The sequence below is a fragment of the Leopardus geoffroyi genome, chromosome A2 (assembly GCF_018350155.1).
Source record: "Leopardus geoffroyi isolate Oge1 chromosome A2, O.geoffroyi_Oge1_pat1.0, whole genome shotgun sequence".
NCBI classification, from domain to species: domain Eukaryota; kingdom Metazoa; phylum Chordata; class Mammalia; order Carnivora; family Felidae; genus Leopardus; species Leopardus geoffroyi.
This window is the reverse complement of record NC_059331.1, coordinates 53,251,409-53,263,943: the sequence shown is the minus strand read 5'-3', so window position 1 is coordinate 53,263,943 and position 12,535 is coordinate 53,251,409.

The following is a 12,535-nucleotide window of genomic DNA, read 5'->3' as shown; positions in this document are numbered from 1 at the left end:
ATTGCATAACACCATTGATGCCTTTCATAGAGATCATGAGAAGCTGCTGGATCAGTAGGCAATTGAAATCCACCTGTGAAAGCCAAGGGAACTCCTGATACCTTACAGAGGGGCTCTCATCTCCTCCCCCAGGAGGGCAGGAAGCCAAGCACCAGGCCCAAGACCTAATAGAGGCCCAAGTTCCAGGGAAGATTAACTGCTCAGTCAAGGCAGATATGTCAAGCCAAGGTCAGGGCCCAGGTTTGGAAAACATGGGCCCCTGACACTCAGGAAGGGAGTATCTGTTCTAGACCTCCTCTAGAAGCCCCGAGCCAGCATAAGTGGTCCACCCCTTCTTAGAGCACTCCCCTTGCCTCTTACTTGGAAACCATGGAGAGGCCTCTCTATAACAAGACAAGTACCTCCACTTAGGATCTGTCCCCACCTCCCATCCAGGCTATCAGGTCTATAGCTAGGTGACATGGTGGACCAGGTAGGGGAGGAAAAGGGCAACATCTCAAAAGAGCTGTAAGACCTAGCAAGTTTGTATTTCCAAAAGCTAGGGAAACACAGGTAGGATTGGATTCTAAGAATGTTTGATCAAGGGGGCTTATGATCAAGAACATAAGATTGGATTCCAGAGTATTTATTGATTGCCAAGCACTCTCCCCAGATACAGAAATTAACACCCTGGCAGAGAACTCCAGGAGATGGTGCAAATTCGCCCTGTAGAGGTTCCTGAAAGCATGGAAAAAGTGATGGCTCATGCTAAGTGAAGTTCCAGTTGCCATGGCTGACCACAGAAGAGAATATTAAAATGCTCAGGGAAATGGATATACTATGACAGACCAAAGCCTTGCCAGAAGATTGTGTTTCATGGGAAGACCCAGAGGATACATCATTTACCAAGACTTTAAGAATGGGTTGGTGAGGGGGACATTGGCATCACTAATAATTCAGTGATGAATGGCTCTCTTCCATAAGCCAGGACTGGCAGTAGGAAGGAAGGGTAAGAACTAGGCTCATTGATAGCAGCAGAGGTAATAGGACCCCAAAATAGAGGCCAGGTGGTGGCATTTAATCACCAGAAGCCAGGTGGATGCAATTATCATAGTGAACAGCAGGGTCGGAGTGGCAGCCAAGGGGCCTGACCCACAGAGCTGGTTAATAGTGCACAACATCCTTGGGCAAAATAGATGGGCAGCTTGTACAATCAGAGGAGATCAAGGGGGAATGATCTTAGGCTTAGGACAGTTGTCTCAAGAAAAAGCTTGATCCTTTGCCCAGTTCCAGACCTGAGCCAGTTTTTGGTCCTTGAATTTACTGACTGAATGGGAGGCTGGGTCCTCTGGAGGAAGGACCCTTGTAACACCACGGCCTGTATGCACAGTAATGATTCCCAGTCTTTTCCTAAAGGGATCTGCAGCCATTTACTCTGGTAACTGTTCTCTGGGAAAGGTGAATACACAAGTATGTTGAGGACTGTTGAACACAGGGCCTGAGCTGACATTGTTAACTGTAGCCCTGAAGCGGCATTCTCCCCAATAGAGTGGGGGCACAGGGGGACAAGAGAATAAATAGAGTCCTGTCTCCAGAAACCAGAACAATGAGTCAGTATGCTTTCAGAAGTCCTTCATGATCTGGTTTCTGCTATCTCTCCAGACTTATCACTCGGCGCTCATTCCACATAACTAAGCTACTCGCACTTCCTCAATACTTCATCTTCTATCCTCATATCTCTTTCAATCTCTGTCTCTGTGTCTTGTCTCTCTTCTCTCTTCCACAACCCCGTTAAATGTCTCCTTCTGTCCTTGTCTCTCTGTTCTTTATCTCTTTTTATGTCCCTCATCAATCAGTCTCTCTCTGTCTCTGTCTCTCTCTGTCTCTCTCAGTCTTTCAGTCTCTGTCTCTGTCTGTCTGTCTCTCTCTCTCTCTCTCTCTCACACACACACACCAGGCTCTGTACACACGTATTCACTAGTCTCAAATGCTTCTCTCTCCCCCTGCCTTTCTTCTTGCTAACTTCTCTTTGTGCTTCAAACTCTTTTCAAGGATCACCTCTGAGACTCAGGGAAGCTGACTTCCTTATTCTCTCTGTGCTTGTCTCAACCACAACATAAACTAGACTCTGGAATAATTAGGACTCCCCAAATTCATCTGCATATTCAGTGCAATCCTTATCAAAATCTAAGCTGGTTTCTTGGCAGAAATTGAAGAGTTGATCCTAAAATTCATGTAGACATTCAAGGGATCCAGAATAGACAATGCTATAGTAATCAAGATGGTGGGGTACTAGCCTAAGGATAGACATATAGATCAATGGATAAAAGTGACTGTCTGGAAATAAATCCTGACCTCTATGGTCATTGATTTGTGACAAGGGTGCTGAAATAATTCAATGAAGAATCTTTTCAACAAATGGTGCTGAAACAACTGCATAGCCACATGCAAAAGAATCGAGTTGAAACCCTACCTCATCATACACAAAAATTAATGCAAAATGGATCAAAGGCGTAGATATAGGAGCTTAAACTGTAAAACTCCTAGAAGAAAAACCTTGGATAAAATTTGAAACCCCTTCCCATCATGGAAATGCAAATCGAAACCAAAGTGAGATACCATTTCACACTTGCTAGGATGGCTGGAATCAAAAAGATATAATAAGTATGGCAATTCCTCAAAAAATTAAATAGAATTACCACATGATTTAGCAACTCTACTTCTTGGTGTATGCTCAAGAGCATTGAAAGCAGGGACTCAAACAGATATTTGTACACCCATGTTCACTGCAGCGTTATTCCCAACATCCAAACAATGAGAGAAGGCAACCCAAGTGTCCATTGACAGATGAATGTGGTCCATACATACAATGGAATATTATTCAGTCTTAAAAAAGAAGGAGATTCTGACACATACTACAACATGGATGAACCTTGGACATTATGCTTAAGTGAAATAAGTCAGTCGCAAAAAGATAAATGCCGTATGATTCCACTTATGTGAAGTACCTAGAGTAGTCCAATTCATAGAGATGGAAAATAAGATTGTGGTTTTCAGGGGTTAGGGGAGGAAGGAATGGAGAGTGAGTGTTTAGTGAGTACAGAGTTTCAGTCTGGAATGATGGAAACATTCTGGAGATGGCTGGTGGTGATGGTTGCACAACAATGTGAATGTACATAATGCCACTGAACTGTGCACTTAAAAATGGTTAAAACGCTAAATTTTATGTTAGGTATATTTTATCACAATAACAAAAAAGAATGTTTAAAGTTGCCTACACTTACCACTGTGTTTTTAAAAAGATAGCAGGTTGATCATCAAAGGTCAAAACCCTATTCAAGACACGTTACTAAGTTTGGAGGCACTGGGGAGGCCCATGCACCTCCTTGAACATCATGGCTTCGCTCAAAAATAAGGTGGGGCGCCTGGGTGGCTCAGTCGGTTAAGCGTCGGACTTCAGCTCAGGTCATGATTTCGCGGTCCGTGAGTTCGAGCCCCTCATCGGGCTCTGTGCTGACAGCTCAGAGCCCGGAGCCTGTTTCAGATTCTGTGTCTCCCTCTCTCTCTGCCCCTCCCCCGTTCATGCTCTGTCTCTCTCTGTCTCAAAAATAAATAAAAGTTAAAAAAAAAAAAAAAAAAAAAAAAAAGGTGTGTAAAAAGCGCCTGGGTGGCTCAGTCGGTTAAGCATCTGACTTCTGACGCTTCACGAGTTTGAGCTCCGTGTTGGGCTCTGTACTGACAGCTCAGAGCCTGGAGTCTGCTTTGGATTCTGTGTCTCCTTCACTCTCTGCCCCTTCCCTGCTCACACTCTGTTTCTCTCTCTCTCTCTCTCTCTCTCTCTCTCTCTCTCAAAAATAAATAATAAAAACAGTAAAAATTTTTTTTTTTTTTTAAATGAGGTGGGTAGGATTAGATCAGTGCTACTATTCTAGCTTAGAGCCTCAGGACCCCTGTGGACTCCAAATGCAATTTAAAAGATCCTCTGGTTACACTCAATATTTCAAAATAAAACCTAATAAAATTATTCTTTTACCTTCCGAAAGCCTGCCCAGAGCAATAAAAAACATCAGGCTTCACAGGTTATTAGTTATAATTTTTATAGAGGAGGGAGGGAAAGATTTAAGCTGCTTATGTAACGGTGCTACTGCTGCAGGGGGAGGGGACTGTCACCATGGAAGCTAACTGGAGAAGTATTTCAGAGCCAGCAAAGGGCACAGCAGTTTGAGCTCGGGCCACACCACCTACAGCTGGAGGAGAAGGGAAGGATGTCACGCCTGAATGGGCACAGGTACCTATGGCAGACAGAAACATCATCACAGATGAAGTAGTGCCTTCAGGTCCTATGTCAACTGGAGTCAGGCTCAGCAGCTGGGGGAGAAGAGGAACATGGCACCTGTTACAGGGCAGCTGGAAAGACCAGAGACACTGGTCTCTGACCACAGACACTGACACTCTAGTTCTCAAACTGTAGCTTGCCACAGAATCACCTGGAGGGCTTGTTAAACCAAAAGGTGCTAGGTCCTGCCCACCCCCCCACCCCCATATATTGTTACAATAGACATGGGGGGGGGGGGTTGGACCAGATAATTAACATCTAACAAGGCCTTAGGGAATCCGGAAGCTGCTGGTTTGAGGACCACACTTTCTTTTTTTTTTTTTCAACGTTTATTTATTTTTTTGGGGACAGAGACAGACAGAGCATGAACGGGGGAGGGGCAGAGAGAGAGGGAGACACAGAATCCGAAACAGGCTCCAGGCTCTGAGCCATCAGCCCAGAGCCTGACTCGGGGCTCGAACTCACGGACCGCGAGATCGTGACCTGGCTGAAGTCGGACGCTTAACGGACCGCGCCACCCAGGCGCCCCTGAGGACCACACTTTCAAAACTACTGCCCTACTGTATCCATCAGGATCCCGTATGCTATGCTATAGTACTAAATAACGCCCCAAATCTCAGGAGTTTAACACCATGAAAGTTTAGTTCTTGCTCATGTCTCAGTGCAGTGTGGCTTGGCTAGCCTTCTCCCCTATCATACTATGCCAACTTACCTACAGGGAAGAAAGAGTATGGGAAAGTGCATGAGATGCTTTTAAAGGGCAATGCCTAGGTGAGTTTCACATCACTCCCTCTGCCTCCTTCTGCGATTGGCCAGATCTCAATCATAGGACTCCAACCTCACTGAGAAGTGTAATCTTCCTGGGTGCCCAGAAGGAAGGAACAAGTGTGGTAAACACACAACATTATTTCTGCCAACCGACTGTCCATTCCCACTGTTCCTCCCCGCCTTCTTAGGAGCAGATTATTTTTTAATAGAGATATATTTAACATATAACAGTGTTTATTTTTTTAATGTTTATTTATCTTTGAGAGAGAGAGACAGAGTGTGAGCAGGGGAGAGGCAGAGAGAGAGGGAGACACAGAATCCGAAGCAGGCTCCAGGCTCCAAGCTGTCAGAACAGAGCCCGATGCAGGGCTTGAACTCACAAACTGTGAGATCATGATCTAAACCAAAGCTGGACGCTTAACCAACTGAGCCACCCAGGCGCCCCACATATAACATTGTTTAAATTTAAGGTGTACGCTTGTTGGTTTGATACATTTATGTATTTTAATATGATTGCCACTGTAGTGATAGCATTTCTATCATGTCACATAATTACCATTTCTTCTTTGTGATTGGAATAATTAATATCTACTTTCTTAGCATGTTTGATGATTATAATACAATATTTTTGTCTTTATTCACTGTATTGTGCATGAAATCTCTAGGACTTATTTACTACTAGGTGCAATTTGTACCCTTAAACAACATCTTTCTTATTCTCCTCCCAACCCTGGTAACCACCATTTTACTCTGTTTTTACAAGTTTGGCTTTGTATATTCCACATATAAGTGATACCATACAGTATTTGTCTTTCTCTGTCTGACTTATATCACTTAGTATAATGTCCTCAAGGTCCATCCATGAATGAACGGCCCTTTCTCATGAATGAATAATGTCCCATTATATGTATACACCACATCTTCTTTATCCACTCACCTGTTAACAGGCACTTAAGTTGCTTCCATATTTTGGCTATTGTGAATAATGCTGCAATAAACACAGGAGTGCATATATCTCTTCAATATTCTGTTTTCATTTCCTTTGGATATATACCCAGAAGTGGAGTTGCTGGATCCATACTAGCAGACTTTATTTCTATCCAAGGAATTTACCCCTTCTCCAGGAGGGGGGAAAGCTCCCTCAGCTCTAGGAGATTGTCTATTAGACTAAGATAATCCACCTTGCTCATGATTAATTCAGGTACTTAGACTCAAGCCAATGAGTGCATGTCAGTCTTTTGTCAACTGTTATTGGTCCAGGGGGTGAGCATGTGACCCAATCAGGCTAAAAGGAATAAGGAGGACAGAGAGAGACTTGGAATGAGGAAGCATGCTGCTACAGTTGACACCCGCAACCATCTTGAAACCAAGAAGCCAAGCTAAGAAATAGAATCTAAAACAAGATGAGAAAAGTGGAGCCAGAGCCCTATACTATACCTGAAGCCTACTTTACCTCTGAATTTATTTTAAGCCACTTTGAGGCCAGACCTATTGTGTGTAGCACAAATTAGCCAAATGAACACATCTCTCAAAGCATAAGAGTGGGAACAGAAATGTTTTGTTTGCTAATCCTGTGACCTTACTCTTACCCCAAGGGTTCTACAGATGAAGAAATGGGTTACACTTAATAAATGCATTTTGTGTGGTAGAAATTATTTCAAAAGGTAGATCCCACAGAGTATAGCTATAACAGATTGTAAACTTTAAGGAGACAGAGACTAGGTCTCTTCTTTTCCCTTTTATAGACTCAGGGTCCAGCCAGTGCTTGGTGTGCACACACACACACACACAAGCACACGCACACACACACACACACACACACACTCATAAAATCTATGTTGAATGAATACATCATGAGAAACTCATAAAAATGGGTCCTTGGTGGTGAGAAGGTTGGGAAATTATCTAAGCATTGTAAACACAGAAACAATGTAAGGTTTCAGTTAAATAAATGTGTGTAAAATGCCTACCACAGGGTCTGGCATCTAGTAAATAAATGGACATCATCATTTATGTTACTGGAGTTAACGAAGCCATTCCATCTTGAAGGTTCCTTTCAATTCTATGTTATTCCAGGACACATAGTTCAGTGATGAAAGAATATAGATTTTTAAGGGCACCTGGGTGGCTCAGTAGGTTAAGTATCCGATTTTTGATCTCAGCTCAGTTCTTGATCTCAGGGTCGTGAGTTCAAGCCCTGCATTGTGCTCTGTACTAGGTGTGAAGCCTACTCACAAGAAAAGAGAGAGAGAGAGAAAGAGAGAGAGAATATAGACTTTATTCATAATTTTCTAAAACTAGAACAACCCAATCCAAATTCCATCAGCAGGTGAATGGATAAACGAACTGTGGTCTAGCCATAAAACAATACCAATTGGCAATAAAAAAGAACAAAATTTTCTCTCTCTCTCTCTCTCTCTGTTACACACACACACACACACACACACACACATCATGGATGAATCTCAATAGCATTAATGTTAAATGAAAGAAGCCAGAGACAAAAACCTATATTCTATATGATTCCATTACATGGCATTATATAATATTTTTAAAAAGGCAACACTATAAAGACAGAAATCATATCGGTGGTTGACAAGAGCTGGTGATACAAGTAAGAGATAAACTAGAAAGGATCTTGGTGGAGCTTTTTGGAGTAGTGATGAAAATATTTGATACATTAGTTATAGTGGTGTTTACACAACTATGTATTTGTCAAAACTCATTGAACAGTATACTTTTGAAAAGGTGACTTTTAGGGGCGCCTGGGTGGCGCAGTGGGTTAAGCGTCCGACTTCAGCCAGGTCACGATCTCGCGGTCCGTGAGTTCGAGCCCCGCGTCGGGCTCTGGGCTGATGGCTCAGAGCCTGGAGCCTGTTTCCGACTCTGTGTCTCCCTTTCTCTCTGCCCCTCCCCCGTTCGTGCTCTGTCTCTCTCTGTCCCAAAAGTAAATAAATGTTGAAAAAAAAAAGAAAAAAGAAAAGGTGACTTTTATTATAATTGAATTGTGCCTCAATAAACTTGACTTTTTAAAAAATGTAGCATGTAGATTGTGTAGATTGTACTCATACAGATTCAGTTTCAAATTCTGGCTTCATCACTTTTGGTGTAACCTTAAAGATATTTCCTTAATATCTGAGGGCCTGAGTTTCATCATCTAAATAATATCAGAGGGGCTTTTGTTCCAGTTAAGATGGAATTAGCACACTACCGTCTCTCACCCACTGAATGCAGCTATAAAACCTAAAAATGTTGCTTGAAGCAAACATTTGAGGTCTCTGAAAAATAAATACTAGCAAATTAGGAAAGAAGACTAGAATTTTGATTAAACTAAAAGACAGTTTGCCCCCCCCCCACTTTTTTTTTTTACTCCATTGTCTCCCAGTGTGGACTCAACACAGCCCCAACCTGGAAGAGGACATTTACAAGGTCAGAGAGAAGTCCTCTAGTTATGGCTCTAGGAGCAGGATAAGGGTGTCACCTGAGGGTTTTTCTTTTCTTTTCTTTTTTTCCTCATCTCCTTTGCGCTAGTCTCCAAGCAACTGTGTAGCAATAGCAGTGACAGCAGTAGCAACAGGGACTCACAGGAACCTGAAACTCTGCGAGATGTGGGACACTTCCTTTCTGATCAGAAGAGATGTGGTCCTAGAGAGGTAGGGCACACTTACTTATTTTTCTCTTTCTTGACCCCAGATGTGGGTGTACTAATTGAAAGTGAGCAGCAGAACAGGATAGATAAGTCCCCATCTTTCTGGTCCGTGCCAGAAAATATTTTAAGTGATAAAAGAAACTACTAAAGAAACATGAATGGGGCGCCTGGGTGGCGCAGTCGGTTAAGCATCCGACTTCAGCCAGGTCACGATCTCGCGGTCCGGGAGGTCGAGCCCTGCGTCAGGCTCTGGGCTGATGGCTCAGAGCCTGGAGCCTGTTTCCGATTCTGTGTCTCCCTCTCTCTCTGCCCCTCCCCCGTTCATGCTCTGTCTCTCTCTGTCCCAAAAATAAATAAACGTTGAAAAAAAAAAAATTAAAAAAAAAAAAAAAAAAAGAAACATGAATAAATGGAGAGACTGACATACAATATTCATGGATTGGAAGACACAACATAGTAAAGAAGTCAATTCTTCCCATATTTATCTATAGATTTAGCATAATTCCAGTACAAATTCCAGTGGTATTTTTGCAAATATAGACAAGCTGATTCTAAAATACAGGGAAAGGCAAAAGAATTAGAATACAAAATAATTTTTAAAAAAAAAGAATAAAATTGAATGAATCACACTACCCAATTTTAAGACATTATAAATCTCCACTAATCAAGACAATGTGGTAATAGAGGAGGAACAGACATATAGATTAATGGAACAGAATGGAGAGTCCAGAAATACACCACATAAACCATAACCAATTGATTTTTCACAAAAGTGCAAAGGCAATTCAACAGAGAAAGAACAATCTTTTTAACAATTATTGCTGGGAAATTTATACATACCTACTTAAGAAAATAAACCTTGAGTTAAACTGCACAATTTATAGAGAAATTAATTCAAAATGGATAAGATCTAATTGTATAACCTAAAATTCTAAAACATTGAGAACAAAGTATGGAGAAAAAGCTTTTTGGTCTTAGGATTAAGCAGAGTTCTTAGATGTGACACCCAAAATACGGTTTTTAAAAGAAAAAATTATCACCTATTGATAAATCAGACTCAATGAAAAGTAAACTTTTCAAAAGAATAGCAAGATTAGCTACAAAGTAGGAGAAAGTATTTGCAAATCACATATCTGACAAAGAACTTGTAACCAGAACATATAAAGAACTTCAAAACTCAACAGGAAGAAAACAAACAATTCAACAACAATAACAAAATAAGCAAAAGATTTGACCAGACACCTCACTGAGATGGATATAGAAATGGTGGTGAATACCACACAAAAAGATGTTTTGGGGGTGAGGGAACTGTTCTATATCTTAATTGTGGTTAAAATCTATAAATGTGTTACAATTCACAGAGCTACGCATCAACAAAAGGTCAAAAAGCCATGATACTTTTTAAAATAAAAGTAAAAGAAAAAATAACATCATACTACGAGTACTTTCCCCATTGAGCTTTGGTGTTTCATCCATGGAAGTACTAATAAAGAGGTGTGTGGGCATTAGCTGTAGTATTTCTTCTTCAATCATTTCCATCCATGAGGAGGCCCAGGTGATGCCCAAAGAGTAACATACCAGGCAAAGGGTCACATGCTCAAACCCTGGAGATTTGGAGAGTGGCATCCTAAACAAGAAGATCATTCAAAGAATTTTGTCAGTTTGGAGTCTAAACAAAGACATCCTCAGAATAAAAGGCATACATATTCTTGGGTTTTTACAACCACACATTACACCTGTAATTCATGCTTCTTCTTAGTTTCTCTCTTAGGTTACGGCATCCTCTTGTGCCTTCAGGCAAAAGAGGTCTTGATTGGTTTGGGACCATGATATGATTCTCTGGCAGCAAAGGAGTGCTTGGCACCAATGTTTCCAAATTGATGCCATCAAATACTAGTTCCAAAAGATGTTGAGAGAGGAGAGGGGGAAGGGAGAGTAGGAGGGAGGGGGACAAGAGGAAGACATAGTCTGGGAAACTGAAAAGTGCTATGTGCTCTGTTTTTCTTTTAGAGATTCACAATGCATATTGATCTATTAATGCTCTGAGAAATCCCACAGCAAAGAAATCTATTTGCTTCTATTTAATCCAGTTTCCCAAATTCAGCTGACCATGAATTTTTTTTCAAATAACTCTGAATAATAATAATTCAGTGAAAACCCACTTTGGGACATGCTGCTCTACACCAAATCTAGATTATAGACTTTGGTGGCTAAAGATAGACTTGGTATACAGTGATTAATTCTTTCTCCTCAAACTGGGGTCTTTGCCAACTCAGTTTCTCCCAAAATTTAGGGCCAGTTTTACAAAGAGATAAAGTAGACAGTTGCTGACTTGCTTAAATTTCAGGGACAATAGTAATAATAATTAATGATAATGGCAAACACATACACAATATCCACTACATATCAGGTATTTTCCTAAGCACTTCATTTATGTTAACCACTTTAGCTGTTATGACAATCCTGTGAGGTAAGCACAATTACTCCCAGTTAGAAGGAGGTGCTATTTGAGCTAGGATTAAGAAATGAAGAAGATTTCAGTGAGAGAGTGAATGAGTGAATGAATGAATGAGTGAACAAATCCCTTAGGAAAATGAACAGTTTCTGTTATTTTTATGGTGCAAGAGGAAAAGGATTAGACTTGGATGCTGTATTGGCAGGGGCTGCTATTAGCTCTGTGCCTTCGGGCAAATCACTTCGTTTTCTACACTTCAGTTTATCCATCTGTAAAATTGGAATAATAACCATTCATTTCCCAGGATTTGTTTTAAGAATTAAATAAAATCATGTCTGGAAAAGTGCTTCATGTGAAATGCTAAATGTCATAAAGATGTTAGGTTTAACGACGTTTCTTAATTCCTCTTGTACATTGTCTCTTAAGAATTCAATGAGATGAGGGGCGCCTGGGTGGCTCAGTCGGTTAAGCGTTGGACTTCGGCTCAGGTCATGATCTCGCGGTCCGTGAGTTCGAGCCCCACGTCAGGCTCTGTGCTGACAGCTCAGAGCCTGGAGCCCGTTTCAGATTCTGTGTCTCCCTCTCTCTGACCCTCCCCCATTCATGCTCTGTCTCTCTCTGTCTCAAAAATAAATAAACGTTAAAAAAAAAAAAGAATTCAATGAGATATTTGAGAGCTTACTCTGTGGCAGGCATTATTCTATGTACTTTCTGGATACCATTCATCCATTTACTGTCCCAACAATCCTATAATGTAGGTGTTATTACTATGGCCATTCTGTAAATGTGGAAATGAAGGCACAGAATGCTTCTCGGTTGTCTTGCCAACCATCACACCGCTATTAAATCTTAGGGCCAGATTCAAACTCAGGGGGTACGTGAGCATCCCTGATGAGAGACTAAAGATAGTAAATGATGTCTTCAGTCTGAGCCAATTATTCTACATCAAAAATCAGCTGAGAATGGACGGATATGACAAGGTGAACTTCCTTTGATGGGCAGAGATCAAGACCCCTCTTCTTCACTTCCATCACCAGACAAATAATAAACGTGTGACTGATCATAAGAAACACAGAGCTTGGATTTTTCTCTCCCAAAATATTTTCTGTCCTTTACTTAAACCACTGATTAGACGAAAAACTAAGGTATAAAAATATAGAGATTTCACAAGGCCTTTTAAAAAATGGAATAGGTGAGCCTTGTCCTAGTGAAACCCAACCTGACAAGGTCATTGTTAATGATACAAAACCAACAGCTGGATGATAAATCAGAAAAATGAGGCCCAACATTCAGTCAAATCAAGTGGCATTTATCTGCAGTGTAAAGGGCTCTCTAACATTTGTATTTC